Here is a 15,133-nt window from a genome sequence, read left to right as displayed (position 1 = left end):
CCGACTGTGGCATTTCTTTTAAAGCCCTTTTTGTGATGTCGCTCAGACATCCGACTGTGGCATTTCTTTTAAAGCCCTTTCTGCGATGTCGCTCAGACATCTGACCGTGGCATTTCTTTTAAATCCCTTTATGTGGTGTCGCTAAGATGCCCGACTGTGGCATCATTTCCTTATTTTTATTTGTTCACCTTTCGAGGCGTCGCTTCAGACACCCGATCGGTCCTTATTTATGTTCTGTGGAATTTCAGGCAGACTGCCGCCGTTTCCCTTTTTACTTACCCGTTATGCCAATTTTATTTATTGTGCATTAAGGAATTAATCATGTTGCATCCATGCATGCATTTGTTATATCTTACGTCCGAACTGTCTTGCGAGTACTTTCAAAGTACTCACTGGCTTGTTGATTTGGCCAGATGCTGACGAAGGCGATCTCATGGATGAAGAGTTCGATAGCGAGTCCGACACTTAGAGGAGTCCCAGTCAGTCTCGTGCGACCCTGGATTTGGCCACTGTTTTATATCCGCTTCCGCTACCAAATAAATTTATCGAGCCTCACTCCGACATTCGATGAAATGATATTCTTAGAGTCTTGTATTTCCCTTCCCGCCGTGTTTTTCCACCACCAGCCTATCCTTGAGTCAGTAGTATGTCTCCACACCACTGTGTTCTGTCCGCCATTATGTATGATTATTGGCGTGCTTGTAATAATTTGGTTGAGCAACCACAGTTCAACCCTGTAATATATTTTTATGCTACTGGCTTATTGTATCAAGGAATTGTCTACCAGTGAGGAGGATTTCTCTCATACTGGACTCAAAAGACTGGTTTATCAATAAATATTTTATTGGAAAACCGGTCGTGACAGTCAGCCCGGGCTCCTTATCATATGGATGCTAGCGACACTGTCATATACGTGTGCCAAAAGGCGCAAACGGTCCCGGGTAAAGGTAAGGCGACACCCATGGGAATACCGTGCGTGAGGCCGCAAAGTGATATGAGGTGTTACATGCTAGATCGATGTGGCATTGAGTCGGTGTCCTGACACTTAGTGTGCTAGGGACACATATAAAATGAAGGTTGCAAGTCTCCAGACTACAGAATACTTCGCACGTGTGCATGATTGATTTGGGATGATTCCAAAGGAAACAAAACAATCTTTCTCAAATTCACGGCAGCAACTTTCACCAAATGCACGTGTATAAGAGGAAGTCACTCCTTTCATCAAACAAATACTTCATGAGCTAGCATGAAGAAAATGCTTTCAAAAGTTTCCAACACTAGCTTAATGTTCAACAACATCATGGAGGAGATAAGGATGTTGCCAATGGGCTCAACAACAATTCATCTATGTTTCCTTTTAAAAGGAATTCCATAGTTAAGTGAACACGGTGATAGCATTGGTCAGACCAAAGATGTAATGGTGTATGCTCGAGGGATCAATCACGAATAAGACAACATTACGAGCATCGTTGGTACTGATTTGATTTGACGATAGCCCACACTCAAATCAAAGGATTGATAAGACAATAGGTCCAGCAACTGATCACAGGGACCAATCGATGAAGATATCATCTTTCTTCAACACACACTACATAAGAATATCCCTTTGGAACGAACTAAGTTAGGCAAGCTTTTATCTTCCAACTCTCCAAGTTGTTGTCTAGCTTAACCTACTAACTCAGGGATATCCAACACAGATTCTTGGAGAAGGGTGGTTCACAAGAAACCAACTTGATTACGAGCTCCACACAGCGGTCAGGTGACAACCTAGTAATACTTCCGAGAAGATCTTCGGAAAATCACGAACCACCGGTATGTTACTAAGCTCGAGAACAATCTTTCTTTTCAGGGCAAGATGATATGATCAAATGAGCGAGGACTTGACAAAATCCTAACTCATCAATCAAAGAGTGCACCAGGAAATAAGGACTAGGTAGCACAATCATCCTTAGGGCGATGATTCAAAAATCAACATGCTAAGAATGAGGTTATCGTCCGTTTAACTACCAAGCAACGGAGTTGCTAGCAGTATTGATTTCAGACATCACAATTCATTTGTCGGTATTCCGGTTGCATCAACACGAGGACCGAGGAATGACTAATAATGGTGAGAAGTATCACTACCAAGAGTTCATAGGATGGTATGCAGTTCCTATAACAATCCCGATATAAAAGATGGTAATACTCCAAGGTAGAATAGAGCAAAAGCAAGATTAGCAATTTGATCTGCGGAGTACGACTTCTTTGACCCAATCCTGGATATGGAAGAGGTACTGGAGTTTGTTTCTCCTAGTCATTCCGGAATGGAATGGCTTAACAGACCACAGAGATAATAGGGCATCGATGAACACAAATGCACATATACTCTTGGTTATCAACTGATAGAGGATGGTCGGGATACGACTAAAGAGAGCAACTCAAGGGAACATATAACTTTTCGAGTTGTGGAGGCATGGATTAGCATGTTGAACGATTTCAACATAATTCTTCCGGATAACCCATGCAGAAAGGTTGAGCTGGCAGAGTCACAATATAGCATGGAGAACTCATCGAGAGCTCTCTTGTTGTCATCTTTTGGTTCAGAAGAACTCCTGGCAAGAATGGTTCATGGTAATTGGAAGAAGGATGTACCATGAACCTCGAGGACTATCGCAAAGGTTACTAATAACCTAAGGGAACTAGCAAACACTATCAACATGAAGTAAGTAGAGTGAATCTCGGGTAAGAACCCAGGAATAGAATACCTACTAACTAAATGGCATCACGGGATGCTTTCGATAATGACGGCCAGAATCATCACACTAGAAACACAGATCATGGCTAGATTACTAGATGATCCCCTAAGACACCTAGGGTCATAATAATAACTCCAACATATAAGTCGAGGCAATAGAATACCTCAACTCAACAATTAGTGTGATTGAGCTGGCATAAAGGAACATCGAAACCAGAGGGAAAGGATTTTGCAAATGCATCAGACTATTTAGAAACCTGGGATGACTCGGACAGCATAACGGCTGTAAATGCTCAGAAAAGATTTGAGACATTCACAAAAATGGTGGCATAACCACTCAGAAGCACAATATGAAGGTTTCGAGATCAATAATTAACATACAGAGGTAGAAACTGAACTGAGGCTTAAATCCAACAATCTTACAAGTCTACAGATTAGTAACACGTGATCTTGATAGAAAGAAGAGATAGCCTTGTTCTTAATCCCCGTAGGAAAGATAAGATGACTCAGATCAGAAGGGCATAAAGTATAAGGAGTAAAAAGAGCCTTACGTTCCATCCCACAATCAATTCCCTTATATAACTAAAGAATTTCTAGACTCAACTTCGACCAGTTTGGCTTGGTAATCCTACAGGCAGTCAAGCTCTGATACCAAAGCTGTCAGGACCCCGACTCAATGCCACATCGATCTAGCATGTAACACCTCATATCACTTTGCGGCCTCACGCACGGTATTCCCACGGGTGTCGCCTTACCTTTGCCCGGGACCGTTTGCGCCTTTTGGCACACGTATATGATAGTGTCGCTAGCATCCATATGATAAGGAGCCCGGGCTGACATGGCTAGTCGTAAACCCAAAGTGGCACAGACTTACAGGGACAGGCATCCATGACCCAGCATCGAACGTGTCGGTCATCAGCGAGTGAATCTAGGCTGTAGCACTGGGCTAGCAGGACTCCGGTGAACCGGGCTGTAGCGGGCTAACAGGACTCCGGTATTCATCGCGTGACATTTCCCCGAAGGGACAAACACAGGAACGAAGAAGGACACATGCCGGCCATCCTAAGTGTTCCGGAGCAATAGCAAGCTACCATGGCTCGGTGGAAACACTAGGAGACATTTCCCGATAAGAGAGGCTACTAAAGATAAACAACTAGATGGTCAGATCCCACACATACCAAGCATTTCAATAACATACACACAATATGCTCGATATGTGCAAATACAACATGGCATCACAACATGACTCTACGACTCAAGTAATTTATTCAATAGGCTCTGAGGAGCGAGATATTACAAACATGGGTCTCATGACCCAACAATCAGAGCATACAAGTCAAAGCACATGCGGAAGCTTATCATGTCTGGGTACAGACATCTATAAATGAAAAAGGCTGAGAAGCCTGACTATCTACCAGATCCTGCCGAGGGCACAAGATCGTAGCTGAGGTAACAAGCTAAACATCGAAGTCCACGTGGAACTACTAGCGAGACCGAAGTCTCTCTACAAAACATAAAATAGGCAAACGTGAGTACAAATGTACCCAACAAGACTTACATCAGAACTAACTACATATGCATCATTATCAACAAAGGGGATGGTGGAGTTTAACTGCAGCAAGCCAGCTTTGACTCGGTGGCTAACCTAACTACGACTGCAAGTAACTCTTCTGAGGTAGCGCACACGAGTCCACATATTCACCAACCAATACACCACTATGGATCCGCTCCCGTCTCCCTACGAGAATGCCATCCATAGCACTCACGCTTATCTTGCGTATTTTAGAGTATCCACTTTCACTTGTCTGTGAACTGATATAAGCAACCCAGAAGTCCTTTACCGCGGACACGGCTATTCGAATAGATGATGTTAACCCTCAGGGGTGTACTTCTTCATACATGTTTCCACCACTTAGCGTCTGCACACGACATGTGCTCGGCAGACTTCAAGCGAAAGCCGACGTGGGTGTAGACCACGACCTACCTAAACACTCAAGTCTCTAGTCCAGGTTTATCGCCTATTCGGGTTCCATCCATGAGGAGATCCGGCCGGAGTTTCGCTCACAGCCCCAAACGATGTGAACAGGGTTCCCGAGATACCAAACGGGCATCCGGTACACCGTGCCACGTACCTACCGCATCACAGCCCACCCCTACGGTCAGTGCTGTCCACAGCCTCCAGTAAGCTACAAACACAAGAAACTACTTGCAACTCCTGGACAGAGGACTAAGGTGAATAAGAAGTCGAGCGGGGTCATATTTCAGGGCCCAATGTATGGTAGTAGCTAAATCATGGATCATAAACACAGAACTCAGTTCCTGAGGACGGCTGCAATGAGACAACCCACCATGTACTCCTACATGGCCTCTCACCGCTACCTTTACCAAATCGTGTTCACACACTTAGCTCACACATAGTAGGACATGTTCACACACCTCTGATTCATCCCCGATGAATCAGACCTGACTCAACTCTAAGCAGTAGCAGGCATGACAAACAAGCATGAATGAGTAGGCACAACAGGGCTCAAACAACTCCTACTCATGCTAGTGGGTTTCATCTATTTACTGTGGCAATGACAGGTCATGCAACGGATAAAGGGGTTCAGCTACCGCAACAAGTAACAAATATGTCGTTGTTGTCCTAATGAAGTAAAAGAGAGCAGGAGCGAGAGAGTGGGATTTTATCGGAATGAACAAGGGGGTTTTGCTTGCCTGGCACTTCTGAAGATAATATAGTTCTTCATCGGTGTCATCGATCACATCGCCGGTACACGTCTATCGAGAGGGGACAATACCGGCAACAAAGAAGAACACAATCAATGCAATGCACAATATGATGCATGCTCATGACATGGCAATATGAATGTGTTTTGAGCTAATGCAACTAGCAACAGATTAAATGAAGTTCGTTTGAATACAAGATTCAAATTCAAACTCCATATGTGATTATTCAAATGCCATTTAATTGATTTGTGCTATACAGCAGCTATAAGTTGTTCTAACATGCATGAAAATGGTACAGATGGATTCCTTGAATTTTTCTGATAATTTTTCATATATAATTTATTTAATTTGGAGTTACGGTTGAATTTCTATGAATTTTAGAAGTTCGTACCATTTTATGAAATTATTAAATCATTTAAGATTTATTTAAATCCGGAAAAGGGGTTTATTGCGTCAGCATGACCTCATAGTGACGTCAGCAGGTCAACGTGCGGCCCAGGTCAAACTGACCTGTGGGCCCTGCATGTCAGTGTCTAGACTAACTAACCTAATTAAAATTAACCCTAACTAACTTGGTTAGCCGGGCGGGGCCCGCATGTCAGTGGGAGAGAGGGGAGAGTCAAACTGGGCAGTGGGGTCAACCCACGCCGGTCAAGGGTCAACGGTCGCCGGCATTTAGCCGACGGCGAGCCCGACGCGGCGGCGAGAGTGGTTTTGGCCGTTTCGGCAACCAAACGAGCCGCGGAGGGTGGCTATGGGTAGCTGGGAACATGCCGCAACTTCTGGTGGAGTCGGTTGGGGTCGGGGCGGCCGGAATCGGCGCCGGCGACGACTTAGGTGGCCGCCGGAGTTTGGTTGCGCGCGGGATCGCGTTTCAGTGCGTAGAAGAGCGGGGCAAGGGGCTAGAAGGGTGCTACGCATCGCGAGGAGTAGGTTGGACACTCCAGGGTGACCATTTGGTCACCGGAGCATCGTCGACGGCGAGCTCAGGCGGCGGTGCATCTCGGTCATCAAGGGGGTGACGGCTACGGCAATCAAACGAAGAGGGGAAGAGGGGGAAACGGTAGCGGAGCTCACAGCGGGTGCAGCGGTGGCCTCGGCGAGGTCGGGGACGGTCCGGAGCCGACGAATTTGACGGTGATGGCCGGCGGGTCCGAGGTAGAAGACGAGCTCGGTGAGGCCGTTCGGGGGCTTCTTGAGGGGCAAGGCTCAGTGAGGTGGGTCGAGGACGGAGTGGCGGAGCTTGTGGGCTGGTCGGGGAAGCGAGGCCCGGTGGACGTGGTGGCAGTGGACGGCGGCGACGAGCGCGCTCGGGCGCGAGAGGGGGAGAGCAGAGAAGGGAGAAGGGGTCGGGAGAGAGTGAGAGAGAGGAGTGAGGGGGCTGCGTGGCTTCACCCGAAGAGGCCAGGGCGAAGCGGCAAGCAGGAGGTGGCCGGGGCGGCGTCGGCGCTCGCCACGCCTCGCCTCTGTCCTTCTGGCGAGGGAGGAAGACGACAGGGGAGGGAGGCGGCGGTGGGCTGGGCCGGCTGGAGGAGCTGGGCCAGGTGGGCTGAGGTGAGCGCCAGGTAGTCCTCTGCTCTTTCTATTTTTGTTTTTATTTATCTACTTTGTTCTGTGTTGTTTTAGTTTAGTAAAATACTAAACCATTTTATAAAATCCTGAAAATAGTTATGTGGCTAGAACTAAAATATACCAAACCACATAAAATGTTCCAGTAATTATTGGACATATATTATTTATATATCAAATATATATCCAATGCAAATAGCTATTTATTTAATTCAAAGGCCCCAAAATGAATGTTTCAGTCACTCCAAAAATATTGGTTTGCATTTAATTCTTGCCAATATTTTTCAAAGCTGAAAAGGAACATTTTCTTGGACTTCTTTGAGAAGATTTTAATGTTGATCATTTTTAGAAGGTTTCTGAGGCTTTGAAAATTCCCCAATTCAAATTTCATTTGAATTTAAACATGATGCAGACATGAGGGTCTAGCCTAGTGCATAACAGGACCAGGGATGTGACAGTCTTCAGACAATGAAGTCAAATAGGGCAAACAGCAATGACTTCATGAAGCTAAACAGTAAGTAAAGGGTGAAGTGATAGAACTAGTTGCTTGACGACGACAAGGATTTGGTAGACCAGTTCTAGTTTCCGTGACAACTGTACGTCTAGTTAGGGAGGCTGAGATTGAACTCAGAAGACCGTGTCTTCACCTTATTCCCCTTGAGCTAAGGACACTTAGTCCTCGCCTAATCACTCTGGTAAGTCTTCAAGGTAGACTTCCAAACCTTCACAGACTTTGTTCACCAGCGATCCACAATGACTCTTGGATCGTTAGAATGTGAAGCCTAACCGATTGGAAGATACACAGTCTTCAAGTGTAATAAGTCTTCACATCAAGCGGATAGAAAGACTTCAGTGATGCCAACATTATTTGGGCTTTGGGTGTTTTGGGTTTTGTTCTCGCAAGGACTCTCTCTCAAAGGCTTCGGAGGTGGGTTCCTCCCAAATGACAAAAGATATGTACTAAATCTGAGCAGCAACCAATTAATGGTGTAGGGGGTGTCGGTATCAAACCGGAGGATCCCGGGTAAGGGGTCCCGAACTGTGCGTCTAAGGCTAATGGTAATAGGAGGCGGGGGACATGATGTTTTCCCAGGTTTGGGCGCTCTCTATGGAGGTAATGCCCTACTTCCTGCTTGATTTATCTTGGTGATATGAGTATTACAAGAGTTGATCTACCATGAGATCATAGAGGCAAAAACCTAGAAGCTAGCCTATGATTATCATTGTTCTCGTCCTACGGACTAAACCCTCCGGTTTATATAGACATCGGAGGGGGCTAGGGTGACACAGAGTCGGTTACAGAGAAGGGAATCTACATATCCAAATTGCCAAGCTTTCCTTCCATGAAAAGGAGAGTCCCACCCGGACACGGGACGAGTCTTCAATCTTGTATCTTCATAGTCCAACAGTCCGGCATAAGCATATAGTCCGGCTGGCCGAGGACCCCCAAGTAGAGGACTCCCTCAGTAGCCCCTGAACCAGGCTTCAATGACGATGAGTCCGGCGCACAGATTATCTTCGGCATTGCAAGGCGGGTTCCTTCTCCGAATACTCCAAAGTAGACCTTGAACACAAGAATTGTGTCCGGCTCTGCAAGACAAATTCCATAGACCACCATAGAGAGCACAATATTCCATGACTCTAATCTGCTGACAAATTTTACCTAGCGTGACATCACGCCACGGCCCTGTTATTTATTCAAACCTTTTTTCCAACCTGCCACTACACGTCTTCCGAGGCGGTTTTATTGGCATGTCTTGACGAAGCAGAGATCGTGTCCCCTTATCAAAGGATTCTCATCAATACGGGCGTGGGTAACCCAACCGCTCCATTAGTACGACTCCTTGGTTTAGGCAAGTTCCAAATGGCCGCGTGGAGGACGCTTGACATTCATCCTCTTCATAAAGAGGTCAAGACCTGTCCTCTTCTTTCCACGCCTGATCCTTCCCTTCCTTTACCTCGAGTTCCAACACCGAAGGCTTAGTCCAAGCTCTCCGGACCTTCAACCATGTCCCGATCCAACCTTCAAGGCCGGTGGATGGCCTCTTCCATCACAGAGGAGTTCATCAAGAAGCTTAGGGAGGCTAGGTATTTGACCGCTGAAATCCTTCACAGGCTTCCTACTCAAGGGCAGGTTATTCCTACTCCCAAACCCAATGAAAGTGTCATATTCATCTCGCACTTCCTTTGAGGGCTAGTCTTCCGTCTTCATCCCTTCGTTGAGAGGGATCATGTTCTATTATGGGCTAGATTTTCATGATCTAGCCCCCGATTCCTTCCTTCACATCTCAACGTTCATCGTCGTGTGTGAGGCCTTCCTCTGCTCCACCCTACACTTCGGCTTATGGCTCAAGACCTTCAATGTGGAGCTGAAGATGATCAACGGGCGACACGCGGAGTGCGGAGGTGCTATAATAAGAAAAGGTGTCGATGATTTATGGCCAAAGGGTTCCTTCCCGGAAGTTTTCGACCTATGGCAACGGGACTGGTTTTACATAGCACCCCGAGGTAGAAAGTGGGCGGCCGCCCCAGCCTTCCGCTCTGCTCCTTCGCCACAGCTTGCATCATGGGTCAACAAGGGGCTGGACTGGGGACCTCATCAAAAAGGACACCAATCTTGTCAAGGTAATCCAAGTAATGTTAGTTCGTCGAGTCCTGCCATGCCAACGTTGACCTCTCCGTATGTGGGAGTTCAACCCGAAAGGACAGCGAACTGTTCAGCACTTCTTCGGCATGACGCTCGAAGGGATGTATCGATTATTCTTCGGATCACGAATAAAGTGTCCGGGCACAACAGAGGAGGGAGGCCTCGACTGCAACCGTCCAGATACCCAGGTAAGTAATTCCGTGACCAAACATGTTGTCATTATATTTGTCACAACATTATTCTGAGAATCCACCTTCGGCCAGGACTGAATAAGAAAGGCGGAGAGGATCAGGTGTTTGACCCCTCTTCCCGAAGATTCGTCGGATCCTGTACTAACCAGGATGCTAGATCGCGCACCTTATCAAGTGCCATCAGGGGAGGACAATGAGAGGAATGGGGAAGCCAACAGCGGACTTCATGCTGGAGGTACGTTACGCATCCTAACTGGGTTAATTAGTTCCCTCGTGTCGGAGGATGAACAAGGAGAAGAATCTAGCTACCCCTCTCCCCACGGGAAGAAAAGGGCCGCCCCCGAAGACTTGGAAGCAGAGGTCTCCAAACAAGCGAAGAAACCTTCATCAGGGGGCCCTGCCCCAGAGGGCAACATTGCCACACATCGCCCACAGGGGAGCCAGCCGTTAACTGAGCCGTAAGTAAACAAAGGTGCTTAGTAAGCATACCCTGTTCTTTTCCTAAGAATAACAACCGAGACATATGATTTGCAGTTTGGCTTATAGCCTCCCTCAACAATGTTCGTCCTCGGGGGATCTTCTTCCAGAGATGATGGAGAGCGAAACGCCTCCTCCTAATTCTCCGCCTTATGAGGCGGAGGACCCTTAGGTGTTGTCCCAGAGGATCTCCCCCGATCCGACAAGACCAGAAGGTAACTCTTCGGCCGCCCGAAGTCCATGGTTTTCAGCTCCTTCAGAGACCAACAGAAAAAGGCCCAAACTGTCTGATATACAACCGGGCACATTGACGGGTCTTCTGCGGCAAGTGGCTATCTCACAGGCACATCGTACCTTAATGGGTACAGTGGTTGAGATGATATCATCCGCAAAAAGCGGGTTGGATGAAGCTTTTACGAGCCTGCTAAGAGGCTTCGAGGTACGCAAAGTGACATTCTTTGATTGTCCATAAATGCAAGGTGCACTTTGTCTAGATAGTAGCCCCTGATACTCTGGTTGCCATCCGGACGAGGCGAGCAGAGGATCATAGTCTCAGGTAATGATGGTGCCAATTTTGTACGCAGACACCAGCAGCTCCGGTGGCTGACCAGACTACTGAATTTGCCGAACTAAAGTGGCAACTTCATGTGGCGCATGCAGACATCACGCTTGTGAACAAGCGGCTTGACGAGGCACATGGTATGTATATTTGGGTGATCAGCAAATATTAACAAGAGCATGATGCTAGGATTTATGATAGGCTTTGACTGCAGATGGTGCTGCCGCCGTGGAGACCCTTCAGCAAGAACTTGCCCAGGCCAAGGAGCAAGCCAGGAGAGGCAATGCGGCTGTCGTGAAGACAGCTGATGAATTAACAGCCGAACAGGCTGCTCATCGCCAGAGTGAGGATAGAATAGCCAACATGGCTCTTGAGCTACAAAATGCCGCTAGCCGATATGAGCTTCTCGAAAGGGAGAACCAAGCAAAAATGGTTGACCTAAAGAAGGCCTTACAAGCAGCAAAGTAAACTCACTCTGAGATCAGAGCGGCTCGGGAGGAGCTCCAGCAAGCCGGTGAGATCGCGGCTCGGAAGCCCTTTCTATTGCCAACAAAATTCAGCGATCCGAAGTATGCCCCTCTTGATCAATTGTGGAGTTCTTCAGACACATACTTGGATTTGTCAAAGAGTGCTGCTGATGCGACGCAGTATTTCGAAGATTGAGAAGATCATGAAGCAAAAAGATTGTTCTGGTCGCAGTTCAGTACTCGAAGGCGTTCGCTGCTTTTGAATGAGCAAATGGCCGAATGGGCCGAGCTCCACAGGTTATCCGGAATTTCCATGAAGGCCGTCGTGGATCACCTGTGGCCGAAGGAACCAAGTCCAGATAGTTATTTTGGGTTGGTGCAACGATTTATACATGTTGTGCCGCATATCGACGCTGTCAAGCGGTCGGCGTGCATAGTGGGTGCGCGGATGGCCCTTGCCCGTGTTAAGACATACTGGGCGAAGATGGAGGCCACCGATATTGCAACCAGGGGTCCACCTGGGGGCCAGGAGTCACCCGAGCACTATTTTGAAGAAGTCTTAGAAGGTGCCTGTTTAATAGAGGCTTAGTGGTCAAAGAATACTATGTTCGAATGACATGTATCTTGATTGTAAAAACAATGCTTTTGATAATAAAGGCTATATTTATACTTTTGCCCGTAAAGTATTATAGTGGCTCCTGTGCGGCTGCTTATGTATATATGTATATAACCTGAAAGTTTGCAGTCGTCGGCTTCAGCCCCCTCGCGTATAACGTGGGGGTGTTCGGTGAAAGCGCGTAATCACACTTGATCCAACGTCTTGGTCCGTTAAGGAGGTGGTCACGCGGCGAACGAGGCAATCGGACTATTTAGCTTTAACACTTTCACTTAGCCATAGGAGTTTGACGGTGGGGCTACGATATAGCCCCTTGTATGTCCGCGTTGTTCCAAATACGATGCGTTTACATACGTGACCGGAAAACCGGTCCTTCGTTAATATGGACGAATCGCGAAGATTCCACTAAGTCATCGAGTGGTTGACCAGTCTCTCGCTTTATCGTGACAGTCAGTTTTCGGCTTTCTCTACTTCGGTGCTCATCCGGATGAACCAGGGCAAATCGCAGTAGTTCTCCCTGTGCCACCTTAGCCGATAGAGCGGAACGTAAGGTAGCAAAACACAGGAGCTGGGCAAACCCAACGATTGACCAAAGACATGATTCGGAGCTTATGCATATAAGGCTAAACTCGGGACGCCGAACACACCCGAAGGTACTCGGACTTTACAACATATACTAGGCTGAATAATGCCCTCGATAATGAGCCCTAAATTTCCAGGTATGCGCATTAATCCGGCGTGACGAAAGAGCGGCTGTGGTGAGAGCATAGATCCCAAAAACACATTGATTGCTACTGTAACATCTATTTTAGATCGGCGAATCATAAGCTCGCCAATAACGTCGGTATCCCTCTTGGTCATTTTAAGTACCAGGAGGGTGTGAGCCAAGAAGAGACAATAAAAAAGGTTTACACAGGGTCTTAATCTAAAAAGAAACCTTTGAACGGGGCTGAGGGAGTCCTGGACTAAGGGGTCTCCGGATAGCCGAACTATCATCATCGGCCAGACTCCAAGACTATGAAGATACAAGATTGAAGACTTCGTCCCGTGTCCGGATGGGACTTTCCTTGGCGTGGAAGGCAAGCTTGGCGATACGAATATGTAGATCTCCTACCATTGTAACCGACTCTGTGTAACCCTAGCCCTCTCCTATGTCTATATAAACCGGATGGCTTTAGTCTGTAGGACGAACAACAATCATACCATAGGCTAGCTTCTGGGGTTTAGCCTCCTTGATCTCGTGGTAGATCTACTCTTGTAACACACATCATCAATATTAATCAAGCAGGACGTAGGGTTTTACCTCCATCAAGATGGCCCGAACCGGGGTAAAACATCGTGTCCCTTGTCTCCTATTACCATCCGCCTAGACGCACAGTTTGGGACCCCCTACCCGAGATCCGCTGGTTTTGACACCGACATTGGTGCTTTCAATGAGAGTTCCTCTGTGTCGTCACCGATAGGCTCGATGGCTTCTTCGATCATCAACAACGATGCAGTCTAGGGTGAGACCTTCCTCCCCGGACAGATCTTCGTATTCGGCGGCTTTGCACTGCGGGCCAACTCGCTTGGCCATATGGCGCAGATCAAAAGCTACACCCCTGACCGTCAGGTCCGATTTGGAAGTTTGAACTTCACGGCTGACATCCGCAGGGACTTGATCTTCGATGGATTCGAGCCGCAGCCAAGCGCGCCGCACTGTCACGACGGGCATGATTTAGCTCTGCAGCTGGACAGTACCCTGGAGGCCGCACTCGAGCCCGCTCTGATCTTCAATTCGGAGCCAGCTGCGCAGATTGAGGACGGATGGCTAGACACCGCCTCGGGGGCTGCAACCTCTATGGCGATAGAGCCGAACACTGACCTTGTCCCTCATAAAGCTCGTGACTCCGAGGTGCCCGACTGCTTGTCGTACTCCGAACCTCCCGCGCCCCCTCCAATCGAATCCGATTGGGCGCCGGTCATGGAGTCCACCGTCGCGGACATCTTTCAACACTCACCTTTCGGCGACATCTTGAGTTTGCTAAAGTATCTCTCGTTATCAGGAGAGCCCTGGCCGGACTGCGGTCAGGACGGTTGGGATGCGGACGACGAAGAAATTCAAAGCCCACCCACCACCCACTTAGTAGCCACTGTCGACGATCTAACCGACATGCTAGACTACGACTCCGAAGACATCGATGGTATGGACGACGATGCCGGAGATGACCAAGAACCAGCACCTACCGGGCATTGGAAAGCCACCCCAACTCACGACGTATACATGGTGGATACACCAGAAGGAAGCGATAATGAGGAACAACGGGACAGGGCGAAGGACAACTCACCCAACAAACAACCAAAACGGTGACGCAAGCGCCGCCCGAAGTCCCGCCTCAATAAAAACGGCACCCATACGGACCCGGCCTTAGAGCAGGGCGAAGCAGTGGACGGCGAACATGCCACCAAGCAACCATCTGAATATGACGAACTGGACAAGGAACCCATCCCCGGCGAAAACAAGAGCATAGACGATCTCACGCCAAACACATTGCCAGAGCATAAGAACCTTCATAAATGGCTCGTCGCCACTGCAAGAAGTTTGAAGGAGCAAAAGCGGAAGCTCAAAACAGCGGAGGACGCACTCAGAATGAGATGGAGCAAAGTACTCAATACCGCAGATAAATATGGCGCTAGTAACCAGGCAAAGAGCTACCCAAAGCGCAAGTTGTTGCCCGAATTTGACGAGGAGGCCTTAGAGCCCCCGCAGTCAAAAAAGAAAGAGGCCGCCTGGCCGGATAGACGACCAGATGACAGGCTAAGAGCAGCAAGGGGCGCCGCACACAAGCCGGCACACGATCAGCATAAAGATCCTCGGAAAAAGGATGACCCGGTCAGGTCCATCTATGGGCCAAAAAAGAAGACTCCAGGAAGCAACACAACCCGCCGAGCATTTGAAGACAACGGCACACCCAAATATAGGGGCGCTGCACACCCACTATGTTTCACCGATGAGGTACTAGATCATGAATTTCCAGCAGGATTCAAACCCGTAAACATAGAGGCATATGACAGAATAACAGACCCCGGAGTCTGGATTGAGGATTATATCCTACATATACATATGGCCAGAGGAAACGACCTCCATGCCAAAAAATACCTACCCC

Source organism: Triticum aestivum, chromosome 4B (assembly GCF_018294505.1).
Source record: "Triticum aestivum cultivar Chinese Spring chromosome 4B, IWGSC CS RefSeq v2.1, whole genome shotgun sequence".
Lineage (NCBI taxonomy): Eukaryota > Viridiplantae > Streptophyta > Magnoliopsida > Poales > Poaceae > Triticum > Triticum aestivum.
This window is presented reverse-complemented; position numbering follows the sequence as displayed.